The sequence below is a fragment of the Macaca fascicularis genome, chromosome 14, assembly GCF_037993035.2.
Source record: "Macaca fascicularis isolate 582-1 chromosome 14, T2T-MFA8v1.1".
In the NCBI taxonomy this organism is placed as follows: Eukaryota; Metazoa; Chordata; class Mammalia; order Primates; family Cercopithecidae; genus Macaca; species Macaca fascicularis.
Window position 1 is genome coordinate 50,048,529 of NC_088388.1, and position 17,531 is coordinate 50,066,059.

Genomic DNA, 17,531 nt, shown 5'->3' on the forward strand with positions numbered 1-17,531 from the left:
TAATTACACTTACTGAGTGCTTACTATGTGTCCAGCATTGTATTAAGTGAATGATGGGCATTATCTGATTAAAGTCACAAAGTAAACAAGATGAGGCTGGTACTTCGAGACCCTCATTTTGTATATAAGGGAATAGAATCTTCACATGGTTAAATGCCTTTGCTCAAGCTCATACAACTAGTAAGTGGTGACAACTAGATTTGAACTCAAACCTCTGGTTTCAGAGTCTAGGTCCTTAATCAGTACACCATATTGGGTTTGTTTTCAATACTACTAAGCATCCTTTCTACCTATGTTCCTCTGACCAATTCCCAGGTATCAAGACTTGGAAAACTTTGCCCCTACTAGACCAGCTACAATAATATTAAAGCCAATACTTACCATAATATTTGGTTTCTAGGAACTCAGAGGTATTTTTTGCATTTACTTGCTGTTATTTTCTTCACTAGAAATTTTGGATAAAATTTTTTTATCTCCCATTATTATCCCTTTATTTTTTAGTGCTTAACTTTTGTCTTTTGCAATTTTGGGGGGAGGGTCTTAATGTATTCATGCTTTGATCAAGAACCATTTTGGAGGAAGAGGGGATTATAAACAAATCTAATGGTCATATGGCATGCATGCTGAAGGCTAAGGAATGTAAACTACTGGCGTCTAGAACTTATTTTGAAATGCATGTAAAAGTTAAATTTATGGATGGATGAGGAATGGATGAATTGATCAGTAAGTGTATAATAAAGCAAATATTATAAAAGTATAATTGTAGAATCTAAGTTGTGGGTATGTAAGTGTTCACAGTACAATTTTCCAACTTTTCTACACTGCAAACTTTCATCGTAAAATGCTGGAAAATATGTCAATAAGAATCTAGACCCATTTTTATAAGAGTCTTAGAAAAGAATAATTCCTTCTAAGTATCAATATTTAGGCTTTTTGTTAGTACCAGCTCCACCATTCCTCAAATCACACAGCCCACATGTGCAAGCACTAGGGAACGCACACACACGTGCACACACATACACACACATCACACACATGCACACTTTCCTTTGCTGTTTTATTAACAGCCCAGAGTTCTATACAAGGTTATGTTTTATATCTCCAAGTGGAAAGATCTCTGGGAAACCAAGAAGAGGTATCTTGGTAGGTTGAGCAGTCTTTTCCTCCCTCCCTCCCTCCCTTCTTTCCTTCCTCCCTCCCTCCTTCCCTCCATTCCTTCCTTTCTTCCTCCCTCCCTCTCTCCCTCCCTCCTTCCTTTCTTGCCTGCCTGCCTGTTTCCTTCTTTCTTCTTTCTCTTGTCCTGTCCCTTCCTCCCTCCTTTTCTTTTGTCATTCCTTCCTTCATTACCTCCCTCCCACAACATTCCAGGACTGTGTCGGTCACAAGGGACCACGAAGACCAGTCAGATATGAAAGTGCCTGACTCAAGGAGGTACGAGTCAAATAGATAATACTAGTATATAAGCAAATAAAAATAGAACAGTCTGAAGGGTGTATACAGAGGAGGACCCAGAACGGTTTCTCAAAGTAGGAGATGCTGGATTTTGAGAGTAAGGATTCCTCTGGCTGCCAAGGGAAGGAGAATATTTCAGGTAAAGCACCAAGTGCCAGATAGTAGAGGCATGCATAGAGTGTTGATAGCTCAGAAAAACTGAGCTTTCTGAGTCTTGGGTTGCAAAGGGTGGAGGGATGATGGAAGATGAGGCTCAAGAAGTAAGCAGAGGCTGAATAATGGAGAGTCTTATGTACCAGGCTAAGAAATTGGAACTTAATGTTCAAGGTAACTGAATGACTTTGGAGGATTTAAGTAGGGAACTAATATATAAGGTAGAGCTGGATGCAATGACTCATGCCTGCAATTTCAGAACTTTGGGAGGTGGAGGTGAGAAGATCACTTGGGGCAAGGAATTCTAGACTAGCCTGGACCACAGAATGAGACCCTGTCCCTATAAAAATAAAAAATAAAATTAGCCTGGCATGGTGGCATCCACCTGTAGTCCTGTTTTCAGAAGGCTGAGGTGGGAGGGCCGCTTGAGCCCAGGAGTTTGAGGCTGCAGTGAGCCAAGATTGTGCCACTTCGAGCCAGTCTGGGTGACACAGCCAGACCCTGTCTTTATTAATAAATATTTAATTACACAAATAAAATGTAAGGGAGACCTAGTGATGTGGAGGAAGAGTGGATGGGGATATGGTGGAAACAGAGATCAGTCAGGGGCTGTTGTAACAGTTCAGGTGAGAACTGAGCAAAGGGAGCAGCAGCGGGTGAAAGGATACAGGTGAATTCAAGAAACTCTCAAGAGAGAAATAAGGAGACATGTAGAACCTGAAGACATGTAGGGATATGGGAACATCTAGGATGACTCAGGTGTCTGGTTTAGGGCAGTGGAAATGGCAATGTTGTTTTCCAGGCTGAAGGCCACAGGCAGAGCCTTGCTGCTGAGGTGCCAGCACTGAGAGGTGCCTATTTCCCTCTCTGGGAAGTCCTTCAGCCCCACCATGGCCTGCTGAAGCTCGAGATTTCTCCTGCATGAATGAATATTTTTCCTTTTCTTGCTTCCAAGTGAAGTGAATGCCTGCTCTGCCTTCCTGTTTGGTCAAAGCCTGCTGGGAAAAAGCACTGCAAATGGCTTCCAACATGCTTTCCAAGCCATCTGGAGCACAGGTTGGAGAAAAGCCCCCCACCCCAACACAGACCCAGCTCTAACTCCTGGATCTCTGACTTCATACCCCCTGTCTGCTATCTCTAAGAAACAAACCCTATACGGCCTCACTTTATTATGAAATTAAAATTGTTTCCGAAGACCTCAAAGGAGGAAAATGAAATTGTTTTCAGCTTTGATTGCGGTCATAATAAAATAGCTATTTGCAGGGGGATTGTGTTATTCTTGGATAAACAAGAAGCAAAAATACTTTTTTACAGTTTGCCATAAAGACAGCAATAGAATTTTTCACTAGAAAAATGCAATCAATGATTCAGAAAAGATGAGGACATCTATATTTGTTCTCCCTCGGACATCACACACAGTGGGGTATTTGATCTCTACCAAGCTGAAAAAGTAGCAAAACAGGCTTCTGATCTACATTCCCAGATACTTCAGTTCCCTCCAGGGCAGAGTCCTCCTCCCATTGCTATGCCCCATATTGCTTTCCTGCACCTCTCTCTTAGCTTCCTTGTTGAAATTAGTGCCTGGAGCCTGAATGAGATTCAGTGTGTTTATATTAAGCACCAACCATATACACTAAGCACATGCGGAACATTCTTGTGTGGCCACCTCATTTGGTCATCACAACTCCATAAAGTAAGGGATGATTCTTTCTATTTTCCAGATGGGAAAACTTAGATGAAGTGACTTGCCCCAGGTCTCATAGCTGGTGAGTTTAACAAACGTCACATTTTGAATGTAGATCTGTCTAAAGTTCTTTTCCCTACTCCAGATTTTCTCTTCTTGGGACTCAGGCCTTTATAGGGCACTGCCAAGTGGCATTGTCTAGAGGAAATGATTCGGGATTCAGTGACCAATCCCTGTGATCTTGAGAAGGTTGCTCTGAGACATTTTGCATCTTGGTATTCTCACCGGGGTAAAAGAGGAGCAATACATTTGATCTAGTGGGTTGGATGTTGTAAGGATTAATTGTTAGAATATGTATGAAATATGCATTTAAAAGTAAGGGATCCAAAAAAGTTAGTTACCTAATGAAGCATCTGTCAGCTCATTCTAGAATATGATGCCTTAACTCCCATGAAAAAGTAAAAAATGTTTTAAAATGATACTTAAAAAGACAACTTCCATATGACTTGCTGGCATGGGCCATGGGGGGTACTCTGACTCCAATGGCCTTGGAATAACCTGACATATCCCACTGTGTTTTAGCCATCCACAGATTCTGTACCCAGTCAGTACACCCTCTCTATCTTCAGCCTGAACTTCAGGCTGTGGTCAGAGTCAGTGAAAGCATTGCTTTCTCTTCTATCCAGAGACAGAAGGTTTATATACTACTAGAGTACTTCCAAAACTCAGTCTTTAATTCAGCATTTTCACTTCCCAAATGACCCAAAATGGTCTTGAAGAAAGGTTGGATTTTCAATCCCCTGGGTTTGCAAAACAGTATTTTTGAGTACGGGTCTCCAGTCTGCCCCCTTCTAAATGCCTGCGTGAAGAAACAAGTTACTCTCCAAACCCTGATTCTAGGGGGAAAGAAGGCAAAGGAAACTATGGCAGTGTGCACCTGCCTGATGTTTGTCCTCTGTCCCCACTCACCTCTGACTATGCACCTTGGGTGACTCAGATTTGAAACAAGCTGCCTCCTAACAATTAGCCCATGCTTTTCTGAGCCTGGTTCTGAACCTATAGATTTGAGTTGCTGCCAAATTAGATGCCTCTCCCTTTAACTCTCTTTTAAGTTTAAACATTTAAAGTCTTGGCCTGGAGATTTCATTGGCATAAAGTATTTGAGTTCTTTGATTTTCTAATAATAAATAAATCAGAGGTTAGAGTAAGAGCTGTTGAAATCTCAGAAATCTGCCCCCAGTTTATCACAAATCTTTTTATATATTCAGATGCTTTGGATACACATTAAAGATTTCAGCCCATAATTATGATTTTGATCATTGCTTTAGCTTTTGACAAATGCATCAATAATTGGCATGGGAATGGAGCAGGACCCACTTTGGCTGATGCCCCAACTACTGGCCTTTCTTGGCAATAACTTCTTATGTTTATGAGGAATCAAGGGTCATTTACATGTGTGAACACAGGTCCTTGCTCATTCACAGATTGTGTTTATGTGTCCTGGGAACTCAGAAGCCCTTGGAGAAGTAAAATTATCCTTAACATCATCATTAGAAGACAAGAAGACAAGGGAATATGAGTCCCTCTCCAGTAAACATGGGAGGGAGGGTGGATGCTATGGGGACACAGAGGAAGGTGCTCATGTGAGGTCACATCAAGGACATCTGAAGGCCCACCTTCATCTCAATATTTTCTCTTATATCTGGCCTGAATCCAACAGCACAACCTTTCCTACCCTGGGCCATCAGTGAGTAGGTGAGTCAGGGACATACAAAGGTGCAAAGAAACTAAAGTTGGGAAGTTGGGGTAGAAGAAGAGAAGAAGAGACATGAAGGACACACTTCCCCACCCTCATTGCTTACTTTCTGATTGGAATTGGGACATTGTGAGAGGATCACTGGCAAAGCAGGATGCATGCAGATCAAGGAGTCCAGGATACAGGGGGGATGACAAACCACACCAGGTGAGAAAGAGCTGAAGAATACAAGGCCATTTTATGTGGAAGAAAAGGAGGCATGGGAGGGCAGTGAGAGCTTTTTGCCAATATTTGAAAGGTGAACATGAGGAAGACTTGCTCCTCATGGTCAGAGAAACCAGAACTAGAAAGCTACAAAGGAAAACATTCCCACAACATTTTAAGAGTTCTAACAATAAAGGAAGGGAGAAATGGAATACCACCATTTATTGAGCACCCACCATGAGCCAGGGTCTGTACAAGGCTTTTTGTATGTTTTTGATCATAAAGTCTTCGCCCTAGTCCTGAATATTGACCTGATGAGAGAACAAAAAGTGAGAGAAGTTATGGAATTTATCTGAGATCCCAGAGCTACTGATGAGCTAGGGAAGAGCTTGAATTTGAACTTCTACCACTTCTCTACACTCACCCTATTATGCTCAGTGATCAAGCAGAATTTGTGTGACCTCATTTTAGGAGACTGAAGAAGGATTCCTGTGTGAATAAGGACTCATACTAGCCATTTCCTAAGGTCCCTTCCCATTCTGAGAACATTGTGCACAATCCTGGTGGCCTGAGACAGTGGCTGGAGTGTCGAGGACTGGAGAGAAGAAAGAGAAGGAATGTTTTGTGGGCAAGTCATCTGTTCAACAGAGTGAAATGAATGGCAAATGGGCTTCCCCTGGAACTGATTCCCTCCAAGTGTACTCAAAAATAAAATGCTTCACAAAGAAACCTGACAATTTAGTTGTTAATTCAAAACATCCTTCTCTAAGCTGCCTATAACTGCAACCTAATTGTTGCAAGTTGGTGGTTTACGAAGGAAAGAAAAGAAAGTAAAATCACATTAAATACAAATGTGTATTTCTTCTGCAATAACTCATTCTGTTCCTATGTTCATTTTACTCTGTAGTCTTTCATGTTACCATCAAATACTTAATCTACACACTGAACATTTATTTCTATGAAAAGTTTAATGTTATTCCAAGAATTTACAGGTTTTCCACTCTATCTTGTAAGAGGCAGCTGAGTGATGGAAACAGTCTGGACTCTGATACATAGAACTTGATTTTAGACCTAGGGAGGAACGGCAGCTAGTTGGTGACTCAGGCAACTTCTTCAACCTCTTTGGATTTTGGTTTCCTCATCTTAAACTAGATAATAACATTACCATTACCATTGTTGGGATGATCAATAAGATCAAATCTATGAGAAGATCTTTTAGGCTCTAGTAAATAATACCAATGTTTGTTATTCTTTTCTGGCTCAAAGAGCTTGCCCCATGAGGCATTATTTTGACTCCTGGGGCAGTTATGTATTTATTAATTTATCATCCATCTATCCATCTAATCAACCATCCATCCATCCATCCACCCATCCATCTACCTACTTTGCTTTTTATTTTTAAAATGTTGATTGAGTTTCTGCTATGTAGCACATACCAAATCAGGAGCTAGGAGTATAGGTGTGAACAAGAGAGACTACAATTCCTGCTGCCAAAGTCCTTCTGTCCAGAGAAAAGGGCAGACACACTTATGTATAATTATGCAATAAAGTCATCATGGTAGATCTCTTAAACCATGGGGGAAATGTAACAATTTCAGACTATTTTTTTTTCTAATTGTCTATTAGAAACAATGGAGAATACCATGAGAATTTGAATTGCCAATTGTTCTGCACTGGGAAATAGGGCAGATCTCGGATATAGAGAGGGGAGAGATTTTTCTGGACCTGGGGGCCAAATGGGGATGCCGAGGGAAGACTGCAGAACAATCCTGGTGGTAGGCACCAACTGTCTCTGCTTCATGGAGACAGGCCAGGTGAGAAGAACCTCTGAACCTCAGGTCTTCCCTTCTACTTAGGGCATTGGTGGTAGTGCCAGGGACAATAGCTGTGGGGAATGTTTCTTTTTCAAACTATCTTGGCAAGCAGCAATTCAGAGAAGTGAGAATTATTGGAGGACTCAGGAAGAGCAGATACTACCCCCACAATTACGAAAGATAGCTATTTCTTAGCACAATATTACACCTAACCCCAGCCAACCTGGCATAGTGGAAACACCACGGGAAAAAGATGTGCATGCATGAAAAAGATGATCCTAACTCGTTTCATGGGTAAAACAACTGGAAAATTATGGTATAGTTACCAGAGCCCTAGTTAACTGTGCTGGATTCCAGCTGGAGCTTCAGACAACAGGGAACTGAAGGTCAAGCAGGAACTGAAGGTCAAGCAGGAACTGAGAGAAGCAGACCTGTGAGATGGGCCTTTGCAGTGGGATTAGGTGGGCAGGAGCTTCCACCATGTCCTCGGTTGCAAGATTAATTACACCTAATGGGAGAGATGGGAGCCTGATGTTCTACCAGGTGGATCCTTATTGACTTAGTGGTATGTTGAAGAATTTCATTCTCTGCAGCTTGGCTGGTTGAGTTGGACAGTGCTGGTAATGTTTATCATATACTCTCCTTTACATGTCTTTATATACCCTCTTCCTATTCTCATCTATATACAAATGCAAACACACAACTTTGAGAGGTTGATGTAAGATTGAATTTTTCTATTCATCACTTCATTCTGTGTAATTATAGGCCCCATTTATGTTTCACTTATTATACATCAGTTTCTACACTAAATACTTTGTATGCACTATCAATATCTCTGTTAAGAATCTTTATGTAGGAAGTACCAGAAAAGTCAACTCAAATTAGCTTAGCAACAAGGCGGTACTTTGGCTGCTGCAAAGGAAGAATCCTGATGTAGGTTTGTTCAAGAAATCACCAATATTCAGTTTCTTTCTACCTCTTTGTTATACCATCCACAGTTCAGCTTCATCTTAAGGTTGACTCCACGGTCACGAGATGTCTACCAATTGCACTTGGGCCTATGTTCTTCCTTGCTCAATGTCCAGAGACTCACTTCCCCGACTAACAAACAATTGGAGTTACAGATTGGACCAAGTTAAGCCAAGTGCCCATCTCTGAACAATCACAACAGCAAGGAGGTGGAAGTGTGCTGATTGGCTGAGACCTACAGCAGTGACCCACTCAATAACTGACATTGGCATCCTTCCCTTCTTTGTCTCACCTGCCCATCCCTCTTCTCCATTTCTCAAGATCTAATTCTTGGGCTATCCAATCTAAAGTAGCACCTTGCCCTCCCTAGTCAGCTACAAGAACCTTCAGCCATCCTTACTGCAACTAAGAAAGTGCCATGGACATAACAGGTGCTGATAGGTGTTGGTTGGATGCATAAATACCAACCCAGGAATGTGGTGACCACACGGAACAGGGTTTTGTCCCGTAGGCACAGGAAGTGTGACTATGACCCTCTTTCCGGTGTCATTATTTCTTCACTGGGTCCCAGAATAATTTAAGGACAACAGAGACTGGTCTATCTTACTAAACCGTAGGAAAGTGTTTGCCTTGAAACTTTCACTGATATCGTGAGAGTAAACTATAACTGGCACCTGGTTATAAAACAATGCCAGAGAAAGAACGTTAACAGAGATTTTATAGATGAGATCCCACAAAATAGTCCAGTAGCTTCTCTAAAGCCTTTCCAATTGTATCCCATTCCCAATTCCATGACAACTCACATAAAAGTTAGAAGGTAAGTGAAATGACTTCTGATATTTTATTCTGACATTGAAGGTACTACCCTACCAATTAAGGCATTTTGATTCAAAATATTCCTAATCTTTCCAGACTACCTATTGGAGAATGTAAACCAAGTTCTTTAGGGGGTGACAAAATATTAATCTCTGGTTGGTAGAGTGAGAAAGAAGGGGAGTAAATAGATTTTATCCTTTGCTGTTCAGAACAGTATAATTCTCTTTGAATTTTGGGTTTCTACGTGGCTAATATTAAAGATATAATATTCACAAAAATTAAAGACTAAATAAATGTGTATGTGTGTGCATTCATTTGTCTACAGAGATTCCGTATTATAATCAAGGTTAACTTCTAGGCAATACAAGTGAAAATATGGTGAAAAGACTTATGAAGGGAAATTAAGACTTTCCAGAACTTTCCATCTATATTTTTTATCCATTGACCCGAAAGACCTCAAACAATACTTTGTATGTGTTACATAAAAATATGTGGATAGTTATTTCTACCCGCGCTTAATGGAAACATCACAGAAGCCCACATAAGAAAGAATGATTTAGGCAAAAAGAAGATGAAAGGGAAGGAATTCCACATGTGTCATAATGAACAAGCTAAATCCATGGAGTAAATTTAGAAAGCAACCAATTATTTTTTACCACAACTTTCCTGAGGGTATAATTGACATACAATAAACTTCACATACTTAAAGTGTCCAATTATGCCTTTCATAATTCCCTCCCTCCTTGGCAAAGTTATGCTTCAAGATACAACAAAAAAATACGTGATGACTTTTAGTGAAATGTGCCTGACATAACTGAGTGAAGCAAATGTTATACAACTCAGGGTCATCAAAGAGAATATGTTTCAAGAATAAAATAATGTTATTAAGTCCATGATTCATTCATCTTTGTACCTGCCCAAGCCCCTGACAACGGTCTTGGCACATAACAAGGATTTATAGATGTAGTTGATTTTGTACCAACTCATTTTTAGGTGTTGACTTCCAGGTTATGAACAAGGCCAACTAGATTTGTGGTCCACATGCCTGTTGGCTATTTATTGGCTGAGGCCAAACAATCTAAGAGCATCCACTCTGAGGCCCATGTTGTCTACTTAGAGTGGTCACCTGCTGACTTTCAGAATCTTCCTTTCTGTTACTCAGGACTTGGGATGTGAATCCTAATTCCTGTTTTAAATCCCATATTCCCATAATGTCCCAGAGGCTCTATTTTCCTGACAAAACCTAGGCTGATAGAGGGGCTTAATATTCTGGGCAATGGAGAGCTTCTGAAAGTTCTTGACTAGAAAAGTCACATCGTCAAAGGAATATTTAAAGAAAACTGCATACGGGGAAGCCAGGAGCCTATCCAGCTGGTGTTGTTGATAACTACTTCATTTTCTGTGTCATCCTGCTTTGAAGATGTCCCTGGGGTGGTCTGATCATCTGAAGCAGAGGCTGGCTTGGTGTCATGATCCTCCCCCAGCTCTAGCTGAGTTTGTCTCAGTACACATGTTATGTGGACATAGGATGCATGACAAGAAGGCAGCATAGCATTCTTTGTTCACACTTGGTCCTGGTCTGTCACAAGCCCAGGAAAGAGCCAGCATGATATTCGGAACACCTGGCTTTGGCTCTTGGCAACCATGTGAACCTGAGCAAGTCACTCTCCCCAGCTGTGCTTCCATCTACTCATCTGTTAATTGGTCCAACAAAGTAATTGTTCCAGAGGTGCCTTTGGCCCTAACATTCTGCAAGTTTACTGACAGCAGGCTGATTTCCTTGGCTCGCAATGTCCCTTTAGGCTGGGCCTAGGACAAGATCAGCAAGGACTAAGCCAGGCCTGGAAACTGTAAGCTCTCTCCTGGGCCTATGACAGCTGATTAATGGACATGACCTTGTTTTGGGATGGAACTTGAGGACAGCCAGGGAGGTGAGAATTCACAGGCACTAGAGAAGCAAACAGTTGTCCACAAAATCAGGGCCCAGCAAGGGTGTGGCCACCTTGGCTGCTGACAGACAAACACAGCGACATAAATCAATCTTGCCTCTTGGACCTTCCCTTGAGGGAGCTACTGCCACGTCTTACAGTGTGATGATTAGGTTAAGAATAAGCTATAGTGTAAATTTATGGTGGCTGCAAGCTCCCCATATTTTCCTGAAGAAGATTCCTTCACTAAACAGTCTCGCCTGTCCTGAGGCCCCAGGCTTAAGCCACATACACAAATCTTGATTTCATCAGAAGCTCTTTGTTCCCTCAGCTGCTCCTCCTTTTCCTCTGAATGCACACCCTTCCCTGGAAGTTTTATTGTTCCCCCACTGCCTAGTTTTCTCATGAGTTCCTTCCTGGGGAACTGGGGCTTAGCCAGCCTCTTCTTATGGGAGATAGACCCTGGCACCCACAAAAAAGCCCCCTTCTCTCTTCACGGTGTCTCTTTTTGTCATTAAAAAAAGAAAGACAATAAAAATCTCTCTTCCTCCTGGTGCTCTTTATAGATTTTCTCATTAAGAGAATTAAGAGCAGTCAAAGCCAAATCCATGGCTGCTTCTCTTTGAACAAATCATCTTGAAACTCTTTGCTCCTCAAGTGAAATATGATGATTGTTTGCTGCCAACACTAAACTCCCAGTGGAGGTTCCCATCATCTTCTCTGCAGTGCAGTCAGAGGAAAGGAGAAAAGCAGTTGGTGGTGTTTGAAGCTGCACGTTTCCACCCAACAGCCATATTCCTCTGATGTTTAAGGGGAAGGAGCTCTACACTAGGTTTCTGACTGGGCTCTGTACAGGGCCTATACAATTGTTCCTTCTGGAAGCCATCCAGACCCAGAATGAGTAGAGATAATGAGCTTGCCATTCCTGGAAAGATTTACACAGAGGATGGCTGCTCCTCTATTACCTGATGAATTAGACTAAATGACTACTAAGTCCACTTCTATTTGGAGTGTCCTGAATCCAGGGTCCATTTGTCACTAGTCTTACAATGGTGTCTGAACAGCAGGTCCATCAAGGAAAAATCTGATGGGATATAGAGCCCAGGTACAGCCATCAGGAATGGGTAGGAAGAAACCCTCATGGCAGAGGATAGCTGTAATCCAGGTAGACATGTCTAATCAAATTCTTTGCAGCCAGAAGAGAACTTCTCAGGGCAGTGGTAAACATTTCACAATATAACATGTAAAATGCAATAGGCACATTTTAGGCTTCCAGTACATACTGAAAACCAGCTTATACTGACATTAGTTTGATGACTGTGAGACATTAAATTATATTGGAGCATCCAAGGATCTGAGAGTCAGGAGAACTTGGTTGCTGTTCTTTTCCTCTGTGTCCTTTTGGAGAAGTTGTTTTCCCATTCTATGCTTCAGTTGCCTCATTTGTAAAAATCTAGGATTGGTCTATATCTGCAGTCCCCAAAGAAGGTTCAAGGGAAACTAAGTCCTATTAGATACTTAACATGAAATTATATTATGGTATAATATGTTTAGAAACCCTGCATGTAACAATGCCCCTTAAAGAATGACAATGCTGATGTGCCTGTGAAAAGTTCCAAAAACTTCTGCAGTGAATACATCTATTTGTCCTTATTTAACCTTGTTTTTCTGGAATACATTTGAACACAGAAGTCTTTTATCCCAATACATACCTTTATCACCCAAGAAACCAATGCTCCTCAGCACACACTCTGGGAAATAGCGATCTAGATAATCTCTAGATAGTTTTTCTAACCCCTATGGCTCCGTAGTCCTAGGACATTATTTGCTACTCTAATTAGCCAGAGAATCACCAATATAAAGCTTTATCAAAATGTGCATGTGCAAGACCCATGCTGCCTGCGTCCCTGGATTGCATCTCTGATTACCCTCTCTCTCTATGGGCTCTGCACGCACTCTTTCCTCTGCCTAAAACACCTACCACATTTTTTGACTGGCTAACTCAACCTTCTCATCTCAGCTTCAGTGGTATTTTCTCTGGACTTCCATCTTCATCGCTCTGGTCTGGGATAGGTATACGTTGTATGTATCTTTTACTTTCCAAACCAAGTCTACAGGGGAATCCAAGCTCTGCAAAGGCTGGGGCCATGCATCTTGTGTTCTCCATTCTATCTCTAGTGCCTAGGAAAGTGTGAGACATATAGGAGGCCCTTGATTAATATGTATTGAATGATTAGATATAAATCAAGTGACTTTTGGGACTGCTCTCTTAATTGGAACCGGGGGAGAGTGATGATCTCTTATGGGAAGCTTATTTTTTCTTGTCCCAGTTAGGAAGTTACAGATAGGAAGACATCAGACTTGTTCAAGACAGTACTGGCTGCCTCTGTAGGAGATAGTATCTCATAATTGAACACCTTTACCATAAACACAAAAGAGAACATCATCTATTGAAATTTTGACTTAAATGACTTTGACATCCTCTTCTAATGCAAAGAATCTATAATTTAATTCTTCTTTAATCAGCATTCTGTATAATTTACAGATCCCTATAAAATAAGGCCTATTTGGTTAAATGTCTGGTTTTTAAGAACAACTAAATTTAAACAATAACTAGTTTGCTAGCAGTCTATTACATTAACAATAGCAATCTAATGCATTAATAAAGTGAAGCTTAAATGCTAGAGTCAAGAAACAAACTATATTATACAGTTATCAATTATGATAGAGATTGTAACTTTTTAAAAGTTTGTGATATAATGTTCATTGAAAATATACAGACTCAAACTAGTATTATATAGACAGAATGATCACAACCTGGTTACATGCAGAAGAAAAAAGATGGGAAGGAAATAAACACAAAGGCAGAGTATTTGGGTAAGGACAATGGGATCAGAAGTAGTTTGTCTATTCTGTTTTTTAATTTGCTCCTGCAAAATTTGTCTCTTTTTAATGTGCTTGTCTTAACCGTAAATTTTTCATAGATAAAAATAAGACTGGAAACAACAGAAGATACGTTCTTTGGCTTTGCAAACTTTATCTTGATTTTTTTCCAGCTGAGGTTTTGGGACCTTGTTCAAAGATGACTGGACCACAAGAAAGAATAATTCTGGCCTCCCTCTTATTTCCAAGCTGTTTTGAAACGTCCTTCATAACAAGATAGAATGACAACATCACCTCCAAATTTAAATACTTCATTAAATCATTGACAACCCCTGAGGAACCCAAGGTGGAAACTAAGCTGAGGTTGAAAATTTGATGTGTTTGACCTTTGTCTGCCCTCATTTTGGGGTTAAGTTGATTTTTTATTTATTTTTTGAGAGGATGGGGGGTAGGAGGGTGGCAGTTAGCCCAGGTCAGGAACATTTATTCTTTGTCCTAAGATAAATCCCAAAAGCTATTACCAGGAAAAAGAAAAAAAGTTTGTGTTTGGCTTTTTGCTGTTCTGGCCATAAACAGCAGTCTGAGATCACGGGGGTTGTGGGTGCACAGGATTTAATCTCTGCCAGGTTTTCTTCCCATAAACATCCTTTCAGCTGTCCTGGCCCAAGACATCTTTCCCTTTCTGAGGCTGACACCTGGTTCTCAATGGAGTGGCCTGCTGCAGCGTTCTCAATGGACCCAACTACCTGGTCTGACCCTTCATGCCTGGAAAATTTCAGTTCATTCATGCTTGAGATATTTGGACCCAAGACAGTCTCTCACTTGGCAGTTAAATATAATTTGATGGAACAGTGAAGCCTGGCATAGTAGAAAGACCATGGCTTTGGGGAGTCAGACAATCTAAGTTTGAGTCCCAGTGCCTCTGCTTGCAAACAATTTGACTTTGGTTAGACAAGTTACTTAACTTCCAGAAGCCTTCATTTCTTCTTGAGAAAATGGTATAATGATTTCTACCTGAAGGTTGTTTCGTAGATTGAAGAAAATATCAGATGCCTAATACAGTAAACCTGAGTTCCCATTCCTTTGGTAACTACAGTCACAGACTGAAGTGTTGAGCCACATTTCTGAAATACCACTGAGGAACTAGACTGAGTCCTGAAGAAACCACCTGAGATGGTGAGACGTCTGGAACCCAGGTCCTATAAAGAACAAGTAAAACAACTGGGCACATTTGGTGTACAGAAGACCAGGGTGCTGTAATAACTGACTTCAAATCTGTGATTCACTCAAATCTGAAAACGGGAATGATTTTTTCTGTCTTTATTTTTTCTTAGTTACTGAATAAATATTTGTTGGATGCCCTTGCTGTGCCAGATGCTGTGTTTATTACTGAGGATGAACTAGGGAACCGGAGATTTCCTACCTGCCTTGAGCTTGTGATCTAATTAGAAAGATGAACTTTGAATGAGCGATTTGAAGTATAATTGGTAATAAAAAGGGGAGAGACAAGGGCACTGTGTGGTTTTATAATCTGTCAGAATTAGGACCAATAGATAGTAACTATGGGGATGTTGGTTTCAACATCATAACCCAAAGAGAATCATATTATTGGACAGTTTATGTGCTTCACAAAGTTCCAACTGAGGGACGATTGAAGACTGGAATCTCAGCCTTATTTTATTCCTCAACCATGCATTTGCTTAGAGGTGACACCTTTTTTTTAGATTTGCACAGAAGTACCATATAGTCTAGAAAAGGTTCTGAATTGAAATCTCCAAATGGTGACCCATGAAAATATCTGGACTCTAGACATTCTTTGTTGGTCTATATATATATATATATTTATCACTGTTGTTTTTGTTTTTAGTTCAAACTAGTCAGATTTTATAAAGTTCAGGAGGTTTCACATTAGAACCTAGATTTCTGGGTCCTTTGGATAAATTGGGAAGTCTGATTACAGGGCCACATGTTTCTTCATGGAGAATATTAGCTGGAGATGATTGATCCCTGCTACCCTTAAAAAACTATAGATGTCTTCCCCTTCTATTACCCCACTGACTCAATCCTTTCACTCAAGTGATTTTTCTTCCCTGAGTCCTGGGTGTTTACATTTGCTATCCCTTCTCTTTTTGTGCCCAGAGCTGGAGGGAATGGGCTGCCCATTGAGGTGATGGATTTCATCCCTGGTGCTATTCAAGCAATGGCTGTGGGCTTCCAGTCAGGGATCCAGTGAAGTAGCCTCTTATACCGGGTAAGAATTTTTGACTGACCTTGAAGTTTTGTAGGTACCTGAAACTCTTTGGATGATAGTCTATCCTTGGTCTCAGGACACACTCATTATGTATACAGTACAAAAGTATATGGATCAAAAGGAGCTTTCCTTTATATGTTTTTTATATGGCTATGCCAAACACCTGAATTTATTCAACAAACCTTTAGGGAGTTCCTGATTTGCGCCTAACACTGCATTACACAATATGGAAGTGGTCATTCCAGTCAGAGCCTGACACCAGCCAATATTCACAAACGTAGTTTATTTTAGCTTTGTTATTCAGCCTACTAAATGACTGAATAATCAACTAACTAACTCGGTAATTGTTATGGGCTGAATTATGACCCCCAAAATTCACATGTTAAAGTCCTACCTGTATGACCTTACAATGTGACTGTGTTTGGAAATAGGGCCTTTAAAATGGTAATTAAGTTAAAATGAAGTCATTGGGATGGGGACTAATTCAATATAACTGGTGTCCTTATAGGAAGAGGGGGTTAGGACAGAGGGATGACCATGTGAGAATATAGCAAGAAGGTGGCTATCTCCAAGTCAAGGAGAGGGGTTTCAGAAGAAACCAAACCTGCCGAGACCTTGATCTTGAATTTCTAGTCTCTTGAATTATGAGAAAATAAATTTCCATTACTTAAGCTACCCAGCCTAGGGTATTTTAGTGCAGCAGTTCTTGAAAACTAATATGCTAACAAACTAAGAAAGAAAAGTTAAAATCATATTTCCTGCCCTGGAAGAGCTGATATAATAAGAAGGGAGGCTTGACTTGTAAACATTTCCACCAATAGTCAGAATGATCTTACAGCAACAGCTGGATCACATTGCTTCCCTATTCTCAACCCTCTAGTGGCTTCTCCTTACACTTAAAATAAAAACCAAGCTGTGTCCTACAAAGATCCTAGTGTGACCCAGCATCTGCCTAATGGCTACCTCATTTTGTGTTCACCACCTCTCCTCATAACACATGCCCTCCTCTCCCTTTTCTGCTCCTCTCACAAGCCTAACAAGCACGCCAAGGTCTGAGAATGTTCTGCTTTTTCTACGTAGTTCAAGCCCTCTTCTCATCACTCCCTGCTAGGGCTGCAGGAAGGGGAGGCAGAGGAAGAAGGGGGAGGAATGTCAGTTTTCTAAGCTACAGATGCATAGGAGGCAATGTGCTCGGTGCTTTGCATACATTATCTGGAATATTAACCTCACTTAACAGATGAGAAAACTGAGGTTCAGAGAAGTCACAAAACCTAAGTAGGAAGAGTGGATTGTATTTGAACCTAAGTCTTCCTGGACTGGAATGCCCAGCCTGACCCTGCCTAGTCATGCTGCTTGGTCACCTGCTTGAGGGGATGTGGAGGGGCTTGTTGGCCTTTTTCTTACAACTGTGAAGTCTTTGTGTTAAACAAGCCCCTCTATAGGCTTTCTTGTTAAATGCACATGACCATTGACATCCCTCCCCTCCCCTCCTCTTTGCTGAACTTAATGAATAAAGCTGTTCTTTTATTTAACCTGGCATCTTCAGAAGAGTTTCTGCCTGCGGCTAGACCAAGAAGAAAGGAGATTGAGCAGAGCAAATGAAAGAGTAAAGGAGAGGAGA